Here is a 12,251-nt window from a genome sequence, read left to right on the forward strand (position 1 = left end):
AGTATGAAAATAAAGCTTTTCCCCATCTAGGTTCTAAGGCTATTTTGGAACCGTTACCGTCTATTTTTCACTGTGATTCTTCTTTGGTCGCCAAAAGGAATCATTTCTTGTCACATCCAACACAAATTGATAAAAATCCAACACTATTTTCATGTAGAATTACGCGATACAAAAACATAAACAACTTTCATTTGAATTGGGTCGCCATGTTCAAACTTACGCTCAGCCAATATTCCAAATTTAGGAATGGAATTTTACCGTAAACGAAAATTCTCGCTGAACATGGTCACTAAAGTTTTTTTTATTCAACATACATGAATATTTATTACATAAAATCTCTGAAATAGAACAACATATTATATTGACCTTTATAAAATATTTTAAATATTCTATGTGTTATTCTCATGTACAGCTACCCTTGTCAGGACATGCATGTAGAATCTGGAAAGGAAACTGTCTAGTCATTCAGATAGGTTAAAAAAAAAAAAATGTCCCATGTTCCTTGGCTGGTACGTAAAAGAAGTAAAGAACCCTTGAAAGTTAGAATTCAATTGCTGTCCGAGCAAAATTTCTCTCGTACATACATGCAGTACAATACACTGTAAGCAGTTGAGTACAAATAGGGTAACAAAGTTATATGTTTAATACCGTTTTTATACGCCCACATTGAAATGTGGTCGTATATTGTCGTCGCCCCCGTCCGTCCGTCGTCCACAATTGCTTGTGGACGCTCTAGAGGCCAAAGTTAATATCCGATTGACTTTAAATTTATACACAGTGTTTAAGGCCATGAGACGAAGAAGCCTATTGATTTTCAGCGATTTCCGATAATTACTGCCAGAGTCATGGCCCTTGATCACTTTGAAAAATCTTGTGGACGCTCTAGAGGCTAAAGTTAATATCCGATTGACTTTAAATTTATGCACAGTGTTTAAGGTCATGAGACAAAGAAGCCTATTGATTTTCAGCGATTTCCGATAATTACTGCCAGAGTTATGGCCCTTGATCACTTTGAAAAATCTTGTGGACTCTCTAGAGGCTAAAGTTAATATCCGATTTCCGATAATTACTGCCAGCGTTATGGCCCTTGATCACTTTGAAAAATCTTGTGGACGCTCTAGAGGCTAAAGTTAATATCCGATTGACTTTAAATTTATACACAGTGTTTAAGGTCATGCGACGAAGAAGCCTATTGATTTTCAGCAATTTCCGATAATTACTGCCAGAGTTATGACCCTTGATCACTTTGAAAAATCTTGTGGACACTGTAGAGGCTAAAATTATTATCCGATTGACTTTAAATTTATACACAGTGTTTGGGGTCATGATATGAAGAATCATATTGATTTTCAACGATTTTGGATAATTACTGCCAGAGTTATGGCCCTTGATCACTTTGAAAAATCTTGTGACGCTCTAGAGGCTAAAATTATCATCCGATTGACTTCAGATTGGTACACAGTGTTTAAGGTCTTGAGACGAACAAGTATATTGATTTTCAATGAATGTTTATGACTTGAACAGCTAAATCCATGATGTTAAAAGTTTTTTATACTAAACATTAGCATGGGACAGAACTTTATAAAAACCAAACAAATTCTAATGGTTTTCTGATAATTACTTAATGAGTTGTTACTCTTAATCAGATTTTAATGTATTATAAATGTTTCACTACCGAAAAAAGTAAAAATATGCGACAACTCTTATTGACTGCCCGGACGATATACCTGCTGTGGGCGTATGTTTCGTTGCCTGGCAACCTATCTTTTATTTACACGTGATATATTGCCGTCGTCCCCATCCGTCCGTCATCCACAATTTCTTGTGAACACTCTAAACACTCTATGGACTACATTTATCATCTGATTGTTTTCCTATGTTGTTTACATTGGTGAGATGAAGACGCCTATTTAATTTCAATAATTTCAGTTAATTACTTCTAGAGTTATGGCCCTTAATTGTTTCACTTTGCTGCACCTTGTGAACGCTCTAACATCAAAGTTATCTGCCGATCTGTATGAAATTTATGTGTCATTTAGATTGGTAAACATAAGAATTCTATTGAATTTCAGCACTTTCGGTTTATTACTTCTAGAGCCATGGCCCTTGTTTCACTTTGTTCAATCTTGTTAATGCTCGATTGATGAATGTTATCACCCGATATGTATGAAATTTATATGCATCATTTAAATTTGTGAAACTGAGGTCTATTGAATTCCAGCCATTTTCCGTCAATTATTTCTAGTGTTATGGCCCTTGTTTTAGTTTGTGAATCTTGTGAACGTTCGAATGACAAATGTCATCATCCGATCTGTATGAAATTTATATGCATTGAAATTAGTAAAACGAGAAAGCCTGTCAAATTTCAAAATTTTCTGTAAATTACTTTACAGGCCCTTATTTCAGTTTCTAGACCCATGGGAACCTTAAAACAACAAAAATTATAATCTCATCTGTATGAAATTGTCTTGTAAATGCCCCCAATTACCTACAAAACCCTTGTCGACCGCTCGGGGGATCACGTGGCTAAGTGGGTAAGACGCTGGCTCGTTAGCCTGGAGGTCGGGTGTTCGATCCCTGCATTGGCCGAGAAAGTTCATCCAGATTTTCCGGCATGGTTCCCCCTAGTCAGTGATGCAGGACAGAGGGCCTGACAAGGACAGCTGTTTAGTCCTTCGGATGATACGAAAAACCGAGGTCCCGTGTATACATTGGAATGCACGTAAAAGATCCCTTGGCAGTTGGAATTCGATATAAGAGTAGGCGATAGTGCCGCTGCCCAGGCAAAATTTCCCTCTTAGCACACTGTATGGCGTATGCCCGTCTTCATTAGCCCAGCATAGGAGCAGAACAGTAGGACATTAAACCCCATTTCATTTTTGTCGACCGCTCGGACGATTTAGCTGCTATGAAAATGTGGGCGTATAAAAATATATATTGATATGTTTGTATTGTAATACAATATTCATCAGTTAAATAGGTCAAGCATTACTGAACAAGCAGTAGGCCTAAATTTGTAATCCATGTGTCGGAGACAGTCGTAGCTTTTAAGAAAACCAGCGGCTGCCAGGCAGGATACGCCCACATTTTCGAGAGATGGATAGAGAACAAGCTAAAAAGAAAGTGATTTTTTGTACAATCAGGGGCCATAATTCAGGAAGTTACGGTCCAATATGCGCGAATATCGAAAGGAACCGAGATCTCTGGGTTATAAACTTACATTTCAAGTTCCAACAGAATCGTTTAAAAATTGTGACCTCTATAGGGTCCACAACCTTGATATACCATATTTTTACGCTATTTGAGAACGAAGGGCGGCCATTTTGTCTGTCAGTTTTGGGCCGATTTTCACGAAATTCGAACTCAGTCGTCCTTAGGGTCTAACGGTGATATAATTTTACGTCTTTTATAAATCGGATAAAAATTATGACCTCTATGGGCTCCACAAGCTAAAATCGTGATTTTTCGTACAATCAGGGACCATAAGTCAGGAAGTTACGTTCCGATATGTGCGAATATCAAAAGGAACCGAGATCTTTGAGTTATAAACATACATTTCAAGTTTCAACAAAATCGGATAAAAATTGTGACCTCTATAGGGTCCACAACCTTGATATACAATATTTTTACGCTATTTGAGAACGAAGGCCAACCATTTTGTCTGTCAGTTTTGGGCCGATTTTCACGAAATTCGAACTCAGCTGTCCTTAGGGTTTAACGGTGATATAATAATATGTTTTTCTAAATCGGATAAAAATTATGACCTCTATAGACTCCACAAGCTAAAATCGCGATTTTTCGTACAATCAGGGGCCATAATTCAGGAAGTTACGTTCCGATATGCGCTAATATAGAAAGGAAACGAGATTTTTGGGTTATAAACTTACATTTCAAGTTTCATCAAAATAGGATTAAAATTGTGACCTCTATAGGGTCCACAACCTTGATTTACCATATATTTACACTATTTGAGAACGAAGGGAGGCCTTTTTGTCTGTCAGTTTTGGGATGATTTTCACGATATTTGAACTCAGTCGTCCTTAGGGTCTAACGGTGATATAATAATACGGTTTTTTAAATCGGATAAAAATTATGACCTCTATAGGGTCCACAAGCTAAAAACGCGATTTTTCGTACAATCAGGGACCATAATTCAGGAAGTTACGGTCCGATATGCGCGAATATCGAAAGGAACCGAGATCTTTGGGTTATAATCATACATTTCAAGTTTAAACTAAATCGCATAAAAATTGTGACCTCTACAGTGTTCACAAGCTAAAAACGTGATTTTTCGTACAATCAGGGGCCATAATCCATGAAGTTACAGTCCGATACATGCCAATATCAAAAGGAACCGAGATCTTAGGGTGATAAACCTATATTTCAAGTTTAATTGAAATCAGATAAAAATTGTGACCTGTAGACTGTTCACAAACAATTGTGGACGGACGGACAGGGGCGACGACAATATACGTGGGCGTATAAAAATAATAATAATATGTCTATATTTATAGGGCTACCAGAATAAACTATAGTTATGACTTAAAATGTGTAAGTCGAAAATGAATAAAAACAAAAGAACGACAACTTTTCCATTTTTCTCGCTTTCTCTTATCTCATGACAGTCAATTCATTTTATGAATTGTTAGTTTTGAACAGCATATATAAGTAAAACTCGTGTTTTCCTTTTGTTTGCGCCACTTCCCGTCTGTTCAAATCTTCGTTACACATCAACCGTAACAAAGATCTCTGTGTCAAAATTATATTTGGAATGTGTTTAACTAGTTTTTCACATATTTAATATTGGCTGACACTAACATGTGTTTAACTAGTTTTTTCACATATTTAATATTGGCTGACACTAACATTTTCTTTTGACTTTAGCTTTTAGAGTGTCCACAAGATTTTTCAAAGTGATCAAGGGCCATAACTCTGGCAGTAATTATTGGAAATCGTTGAAAATTAAGTGGCTTCTTCACCTCATGACCTTAAACATTGTATAAAAATTTACAGTCAATCGGTTATTACTTTAGCCTCTAGAGTGTCCACAAGATTTTTCAACGTGATCAAGGGCCATAACTCTGGCAGTTATTATCGGAAATCGTTTAAAATCATAGGCTTCTTCATCTCATGACCTTAAACACTGTGTATAAATTTAATAAAGTCAATCAGATATTAACTTTAGCCTCTAGAGTGCCCACAAGATTTTTCAAAGGGATCAAGGTCCATAAATCTGGACGCTGGCGACGACAATATACGACCACATTTCAAGGCATCTTTAATTCTTTTTGTTGAATATTTGAATTTAAATCTGCTAACATACTATTGCTTGATACTAGTTAAGTTTTCGGTCTCATAATATTTTGCATAACAGAAAATTTAACTGTGTCAAGTAAAAAATGTCATTTCTAAAACACATTTAAGACGAGGACCGGAGCACCATCCTCAAATACCACATTAATCACAATGCAAATTGACCGTAATGTTATTTTTTCACTTCACACTTTTCTGGATTGTTTCTGAAACCAGCGGCTGCCAGGCAGGATACGCCCACATTTTCGAGAGATGGATATAGAACAAGCTTAAAAGAAAGTGATTTTTCCTACAATCAAGGGCCATAATTCAGGAAATAACAATTCGATATGCGCAAATATCGAAAGGAACCGAGATCTTTGTGTTATAAACTTACAAATAAAAATTGTGACCTCTATAGGGTCCACAACCTTGATATACCTTATTTTTAGGCTATTAGAGAACGAAGAGCGGTCATTTTGTCTGTCAGTTTTGGGCCGATTTTCACGAAATTCGAACTCAGCTGTCCTTAGGGTGTAACGGTGATATAATAAGAAGATTTTAAAATTGGATAAAAATTATGACCTCTATCGGGTCCACAAGCAAAATTTTTCGTACAGTCAGGGGCCATAATTCAGGAAGTTACGGTCCGATATGTGCGAATATCGTAAGAAACCAAGATCTCTGGGTTATAAACTTACATTTCAAGTTCCAACAGAATCGTTTAAAAATTGTGACCTCTATAGGGTCCACAACCTTGATATACCATATTTTTACGCTATTTGAGAACGAAGGGCGGCCATTTTGTCTGTCAGTTTTGGGCTGATGTTCACGAAATTCGTACTCAACTATCCTTAGGGCGTAACGGTGATATAATAATACGTTTTTTTAAATCGGATAAAAATTATGACCTCGATAGGGCCCACAAGCTAAAAACGCGATTTTTCTTACAATCAGGGGCCATAATTCAGGAAGTTACGGTCCGGTATGCGCGAATATCAAAAGGAACCGAGATCTTTGGGTTATAAACTTACATTTCAAATTCCAACAAAATCGGATAAAAATTGTGACCTCTATAGGGTCCACAACCTTGATATACCATATTTTTATGCTATTTGAGAACGAAGGGCGGCCATTTTGTCTGTCAGTTTGGGGCCGATTTTCACGAAATTCGATCTCAGCCGTCCTTAGGGTGTAACGGTGATATAATAAGAAGATTTTTAAAATTGGATAAAAATTATGACCGCTATAGGGTCCACAACCTTGATATACCATACTTTTATGCTATTTGAGAACGAAGGGCGGCCATTTTGTCTGTCAGTTTGGGGCGGATTTTCACGAAATTCGATCTCAGCCGTCCTTAGGGTGTAACGGTGATATAATAAGACGATTTTTAAAATTGGATAAAAATTATGACCTCTATCGGGTCCACAAGCAAAAAACGCAATTTTTCGTACAGTCAGGGGCCATAATGCGCGAATATGGTAAGAAACCGAGATCTCTGGGTTATAAACTTACATTTCAAGTTTCAACAGAATCGGATAAAAATTGTGACCTCTATAGGGTCCACAACCTTGATATACCATATTTTTACGCTATTTGAGAACGAAGGGCAGCCATTTTGTCTGTCAGTTTTGGGCTGATGTTCACGAAATTCGAACTCAACTATCCTTAGGGTGTAACAGTGATATAATAATACGTTTTTTTAAATCGGATAAAAATTATGACCTCTATAGGGTCCACAAACTAAAAACGCGATTTTTCGTACAATCAGGGGCCATAATTCAGGAAGTTACGTTCCAATATGCACGAATATCAAAAGGAACCGAGATCTTTGGGTTATAAGCATACATTTCAAGTTTAACCCAAATTGGATAAAAATTGTGACCTCTACAGTGTTCACAAGCTAAAAACGTGATTTTTTGTACAATCAGGGGTCATAATCCATGAAGTTACAGTCCGATACATGTCAATATCGAAAAGAACCGAGATCTTAGGGTGATAAACCTATATTTCAAGTTTCATTAAAATCGGATAAAAACTGTGACCTGTAGACTGTTCACAAACAATTCTGGACGGACGGACTGGGGCGACGCCAATATACGTCAACATGAAAATGTGGGCGTATAAAAAATGTAGTCTCTCATTTCCAGAATTTGTTTTTATGTTGACTGGGTTTAACAGCAACTGTTTTTTTCTCTGTTTTATTCGATCCATTATGTTTCTCAACTCCACCATCTTGTGTTGAAACAGACTCCTATAAAAAGACAGTAAAATGGGGTCAATAATCAGATTAAATACTACAAGCAATACTAGCTATTTCACTTCTCCATCTAGACTCCTTTAATACTCAAATTGCATGCTGTTTACCTACCTTGCTATGGATGTGTTTCTGAACTTCTTTCTGTTTTCTTGTTTGACTTGATTTAGGAGAATATTTGACGTTTGGTTTGGTTTTTCCTTCTTTAACAGTCAGCGCCCTGAATAGACAGTTGATTGTTTTCAAATTAATACATTTAATTTCTAATGTGCTTTGCTTCTTCTTTTGATGTTAATTTGAAACAATAAAATTCCAAAATACAGTAGACAAAAAAATGATGAACTTAATCCAAGGAGAACTAAATACATTATCAACACATTTTTTAAAATCAAATAGTTCTCTTTGGACTAAGACTAGTAATTATTTCCCCTTATTTCATGATGGACGAATGTAGTGCGAGTTATAAATAGACAATTTCATCCCTGATCTCTATGACACCTGTGGTGGAAGTGGAGGGCAAATCGTAATCAGTTTGGGTTCAAGCCCCGAGGACCACTGTAAACATTGCTTTTTGGTGATGACTTCATTTCCGAGCTTGAAAAGGACGCCCTTGTGTTTATCATGGCCTCTCATATTGGAAGATAACATAAATGGCTTGTGTTTTGATCGACGGTTGTGCATATCTCTTGGTCAGGAAAGCTGTAGGCACCATCGCCATTGTAAATCATTTGACAGGCCAGAGTGAACAGGGAGACCTATGATTGGTCAGCAATGTATCAGATTCCATACTGGGGGGTGGGGATGAAAAAACTGTTGTAGTGTTACATAATCAGATTATTTCAACTTACTTATCCTGTGGAAATACAGCTATATAGGAGATATTTTGAAATTCATAGGCATTGCATGTTTCAACATTTTAGATTTGACCACAATTTGGCACTTGAAACTATGTTAACAGAGAAAAACTGTGTGGTTTTCGATGAAAGTGTTAAAAGTCTAATATTGCATCATGATTACTGTTTTAAAGTATTTTCATGTTTGATTTATATTGAATTCCTCTCATCTTTTTGAAGAATGTATTTATGTTCAAAAATAAAAATGTTCTGTGGAATTCAAAATTCATGTGCTTTTAAATTATATATTGCATATATGTTTGTTTATTAGATAACAACAGATTTGTTTAAACTGCAGAAACATGTGAGGTATACAGTATAGGACTAAGACTAGTAATTATTTCCCCTTATTTCATGATGGACGAATGTAGTGCAAGTTATAAATAGACAATTTTTCCCTTAATTTTTTTCTCCCCTCTTCCTGCATTTTTGGGTTGACTTTTTGGTCTAGAATTGGAGAAAAGGGATCAAATTTGCAATTTCATAGCAGTTTTGGGTATTACTGATGATATTACAGCGGAGGGATAGGGGGTGTAAAGTGTCTTTCTGCAGAGCAATCATTGTGTCGGACGTGAGATTTTCACCCCAGTCAACTTCAAATCCGTTTAGCAAAAAATCTAAATGGTCAACCCCCTACAAAATTATGATGAGGAGATTGCCAAATGTTGTCCCCATTGTGCCTATAAAGATTGGAACCAACGGAATGTTGGGAAAAAAGCTACAGCCTGTGATGTTACAGTCATTTAACATTGAAGTCAATGGGCAAATAATTGCTAGTCTGAGTCCTGATGATATAACACCTAATGGCCGACTTGGGATGTTGATATTTTTTCAGCGGCTTATTTCCTGAAGTTTTGAATGGAAAGTGTCAGAAATGGTAAGAATACTGCTTTTTTATTGCCCAGCAGTAAGTTTTTTGACTATTTGGTATCAAAATAGCCATGATTGGGGGTATCCGTTGCCCGAGTGTGAATTTTGGGTTGTAAATGTGTAACATTTTGTTCACAATGATATCAAAACATGGTTAGGTCTAAATATTAAGGCCAACTCAACTGCAGATTTGGTCTAAAGTCACGAGATGTAAACAGGGCTGACCCTAACCCTAACCCAAGACCTAGTCCTGACCCTAGCCCTAACCCACAATTGTGTCAAAAAATCATGTGCCCTAACCCTATTTACATGTTGTGACCTTGAACCAAGTCTGCAGTTGGCCTTAATATTTAGACCTAACATGTTTTTGACATAATACAATGAAATGTTAACATGTATACTCCAAAATTCACACCTGTGTGACTTCTGACCAAACATGCAGTTGACCTTAATATTTAGACCGAATCTCAAAACATGGCATCTACCTTTGAGATTGGCTTAGACTTATGTGACACTCAAGGTTTACTTTTTTACTGACTGTTAACTGGTTTCTTTTTGGAGGGCCAGTGAGGGGCTGTTCGCTAGAAATAAAGAGGTTTATTTCTATTTCCAGTTGAAACCATTTTTTTTTCTTATTTTCTCACTGTTTTTTATTGCATATTTATCCCCAGTCTCCTATCATTTCAGGTGCCAGGGTAATGTTTCATAGAGTGGAATGATTGACCTCAACACAAGTATTAAAAAAAAGAAGCAAAACAGGTGAGATAAATGTGCATTTCATACACTTTAAGAAGTACATCCAACCTGATCCCCACTTCTGCTCACTAATAGTAATGGGCTGGAAATTTGGTACTGCACAGGCCTGTCTTCTCCCCTTGACATGTAACTGAATGACAGAATTCCACATTTTGACCATTTTCTGGATGTCAATGACCATTTCCCTGGATAGTATTCGCCCCAGAATTCTCATCCAAATTTAACATTCCAGGTCTACATCTCAAAACCTGATGTCTACCTGGACTGGCTTTAGTAGAACGATGATGCATATCAATTTCATCCCTGATCTCTATGACACCTGTGGTGGAAGTGGAGGGCAAATCGTAATCAGTTTGGGTTCAAGCCCCGAGGACCACTGTAAACATTGCTTTTTGGTGATGACTTCATTTCCGAGCTTGAAAAGGACGCCCTTGTGTTTATCATGGCCTCTCATATTGGAAGATAACATAAATGGCTTGTGTTTTGATCGACGGTTGTGCATATCTCTTGGTCAGGAAAGTTGTAGGCACCATCGCCATTGTAAATCATTTGACAGGCCAGAGTGAACAGAGAGACCTATGATTGGTCAGCAATGTATCAGATTCCATACTGGGGGGTGGGGATGAAAAAAACTGTTGTAGTGTTACATAATCAGATTATTTCAACTTACTTATCCTGTGGAAATACAGCTATATAGGAGATATTTTGAAATTCATAAGCACTGCATGTTTCAACATTTTAGATTTGACCACAATTTGGCACTTGAAACTATGTTAACAGAGAAAAACTGTGTGGTTTTCGATGAAAGTGTTAAAAGTCTAATATTGCATCATGATTACTGTTTTAAAGTATTTTCGTGTTTGATTTATATTGAATTCCTCTCATTTTTTTGAAGAATGTATTTATGTTCAAAAATAAAAATGTTCTGTGGAATTCAAAATTCATGTGCTTTTAAATTATATATTGCATATATGTTTGTTTATTAGATAACAACAGATTTGTTTAAACTGCAGAAACATGTGAGGTATATAGGACTAAGACTAGTAATTATTTCCCCTTATTTCATGATGGACGAATGTAGTGCAAGTTATAAATAGGCAATTTTTCCCTTAATTTTTTTCTCCCCTCTTCCTGCATTTTTGAGTTGACTTTTTGGTCTAGAATTGGAGAAAAGGGATCGAATTTGCAATTTCATAGCAGTTTTGGGTAATACTGATGATATTACAGCGGAGGGATAGGGGGTGTAAAGTGTCTTTCTGCAGAGCAATCATTGTGTCGGAAGTGAGATTTCCACCCCAGTCAACTTCAAATCTGTGTAGCAAAAAATTTAAATGGTCAACCCCCTACAAAATTATGATGAGGAGATTGCCAAATGTTGTTCCCATTGTGCCTATAAAGATTGGAGCCAACAGAATGTTGAGAAAAAAGCTACAGCCTGTGATGTTACAGTCATTTAACATTGAAGTCAATGGGCAAATAATTGCTAGTCTGAGTCCCTATTACACCCATCTTCATGAGCCCAGTTTGTGTAGGAAAGTAGGACATTTAATCCCATTTAATTTCTCTGTCATACAAACCTATTGGGTAAAGTCTGTAGGGCTGACACAAGTAGTGAGGTTAATCCTGTAGATGTAGTTGTGGTAACAGGATTAACAGATTGTTGGTGATGTAACTGTTGCCAATATTGAGACAGTAATAACAATATTTCTGACATCAGTTCAGGGGGGATAACTCCAGGCAGTGATGTTGAACCTGGAAAAAAATCCTATTTAATTGACAATAGAAGAATTCAAATGTATTAAATGACTTTAGTTAAAATAAATGTGGTGGATATGATATATAGCTAAAGAAGTAATTATTAAATGGTTTTAAGCCGAAATATATAAAGACATCAACCTTGAGATACTGACAGACTATCTTGATCTAACGATGCACTAAGTTTTCCAGATAGGCCTACACTCTGAAATATAAGAACATGAGAATTTTAAAACATATATACCATGTCAAATTATTTTCAATCCAAAAGACATCATTTTCTAAACAAAAGGGGTAAATCCCCATCACTCATTTGTCTCACAAAATATTTGGAATTTGAAGAAAACTGCTTATAAGCAAAAGACCTTCAACAAGAAATATATCTATTCTTTAGTCACTACCAGGGTTCTAATCATATTTATTTA

General features: G+C 36.3%; 1 protein-coding gene and 1 long non-coding RNA gene across 3 annotated transcripts in view; one reads left to right on the plus strand and one right to left on the minus strand.

The window, feature by feature from the left end:
- Positions 1–277: 277 nt before the first annotated feature.
- LOC126830155 (uncharacterized) overlaps positions 278–12,251 on the minus strand; it is a 513,485-nt gene continuing 501,511 nt past the window's right edge. Inside the window, exons 18-21 of the mRNA XM_050560467.2 lie at positions 11,968–12,031; positions 11,649–11,823; positions 7,667–7,772; positions 278–7,549 (exon numbers count right to left, since the gene is read on the minus strand). The gene's annotated coding sequence lies outside the window, so the exon portion shown is untranslated. The remainder of the gene's footprint in view (positions 7,550–7,666; positions 7,773–11,648; positions 11,824–11,967; positions 12,032–12,251) is intronic.
- On the plus strand, positions 9,998–11,099 carry LOC126830751 (uncharacterized). Of its 2 annotated transcripts, none has more exons than XR_008787556.1 (3): positions 9,998–10,074; positions 10,304–10,919; positions 11,085–11,099. It is a non-coding gene; the product is annotated as an uncharacterized LOC126830751 (long non-coding RNA). The 2 variants fall into 2 exon arrangements; XR_007683964.2 differs by having other exon boundaries at positions 11,058–11,097.

Source organism: Patella vulgata, chromosome 1 (genome assembly GCF_932274485.2).
Source record: "Patella vulgata chromosome 1, xgPatVulg1.2, whole genome shotgun sequence".
Taxonomy (NCBI): Eukaryota; Metazoa; Mollusca; class Gastropoda; family Patellidae; genus Patella; species Patella vulgata.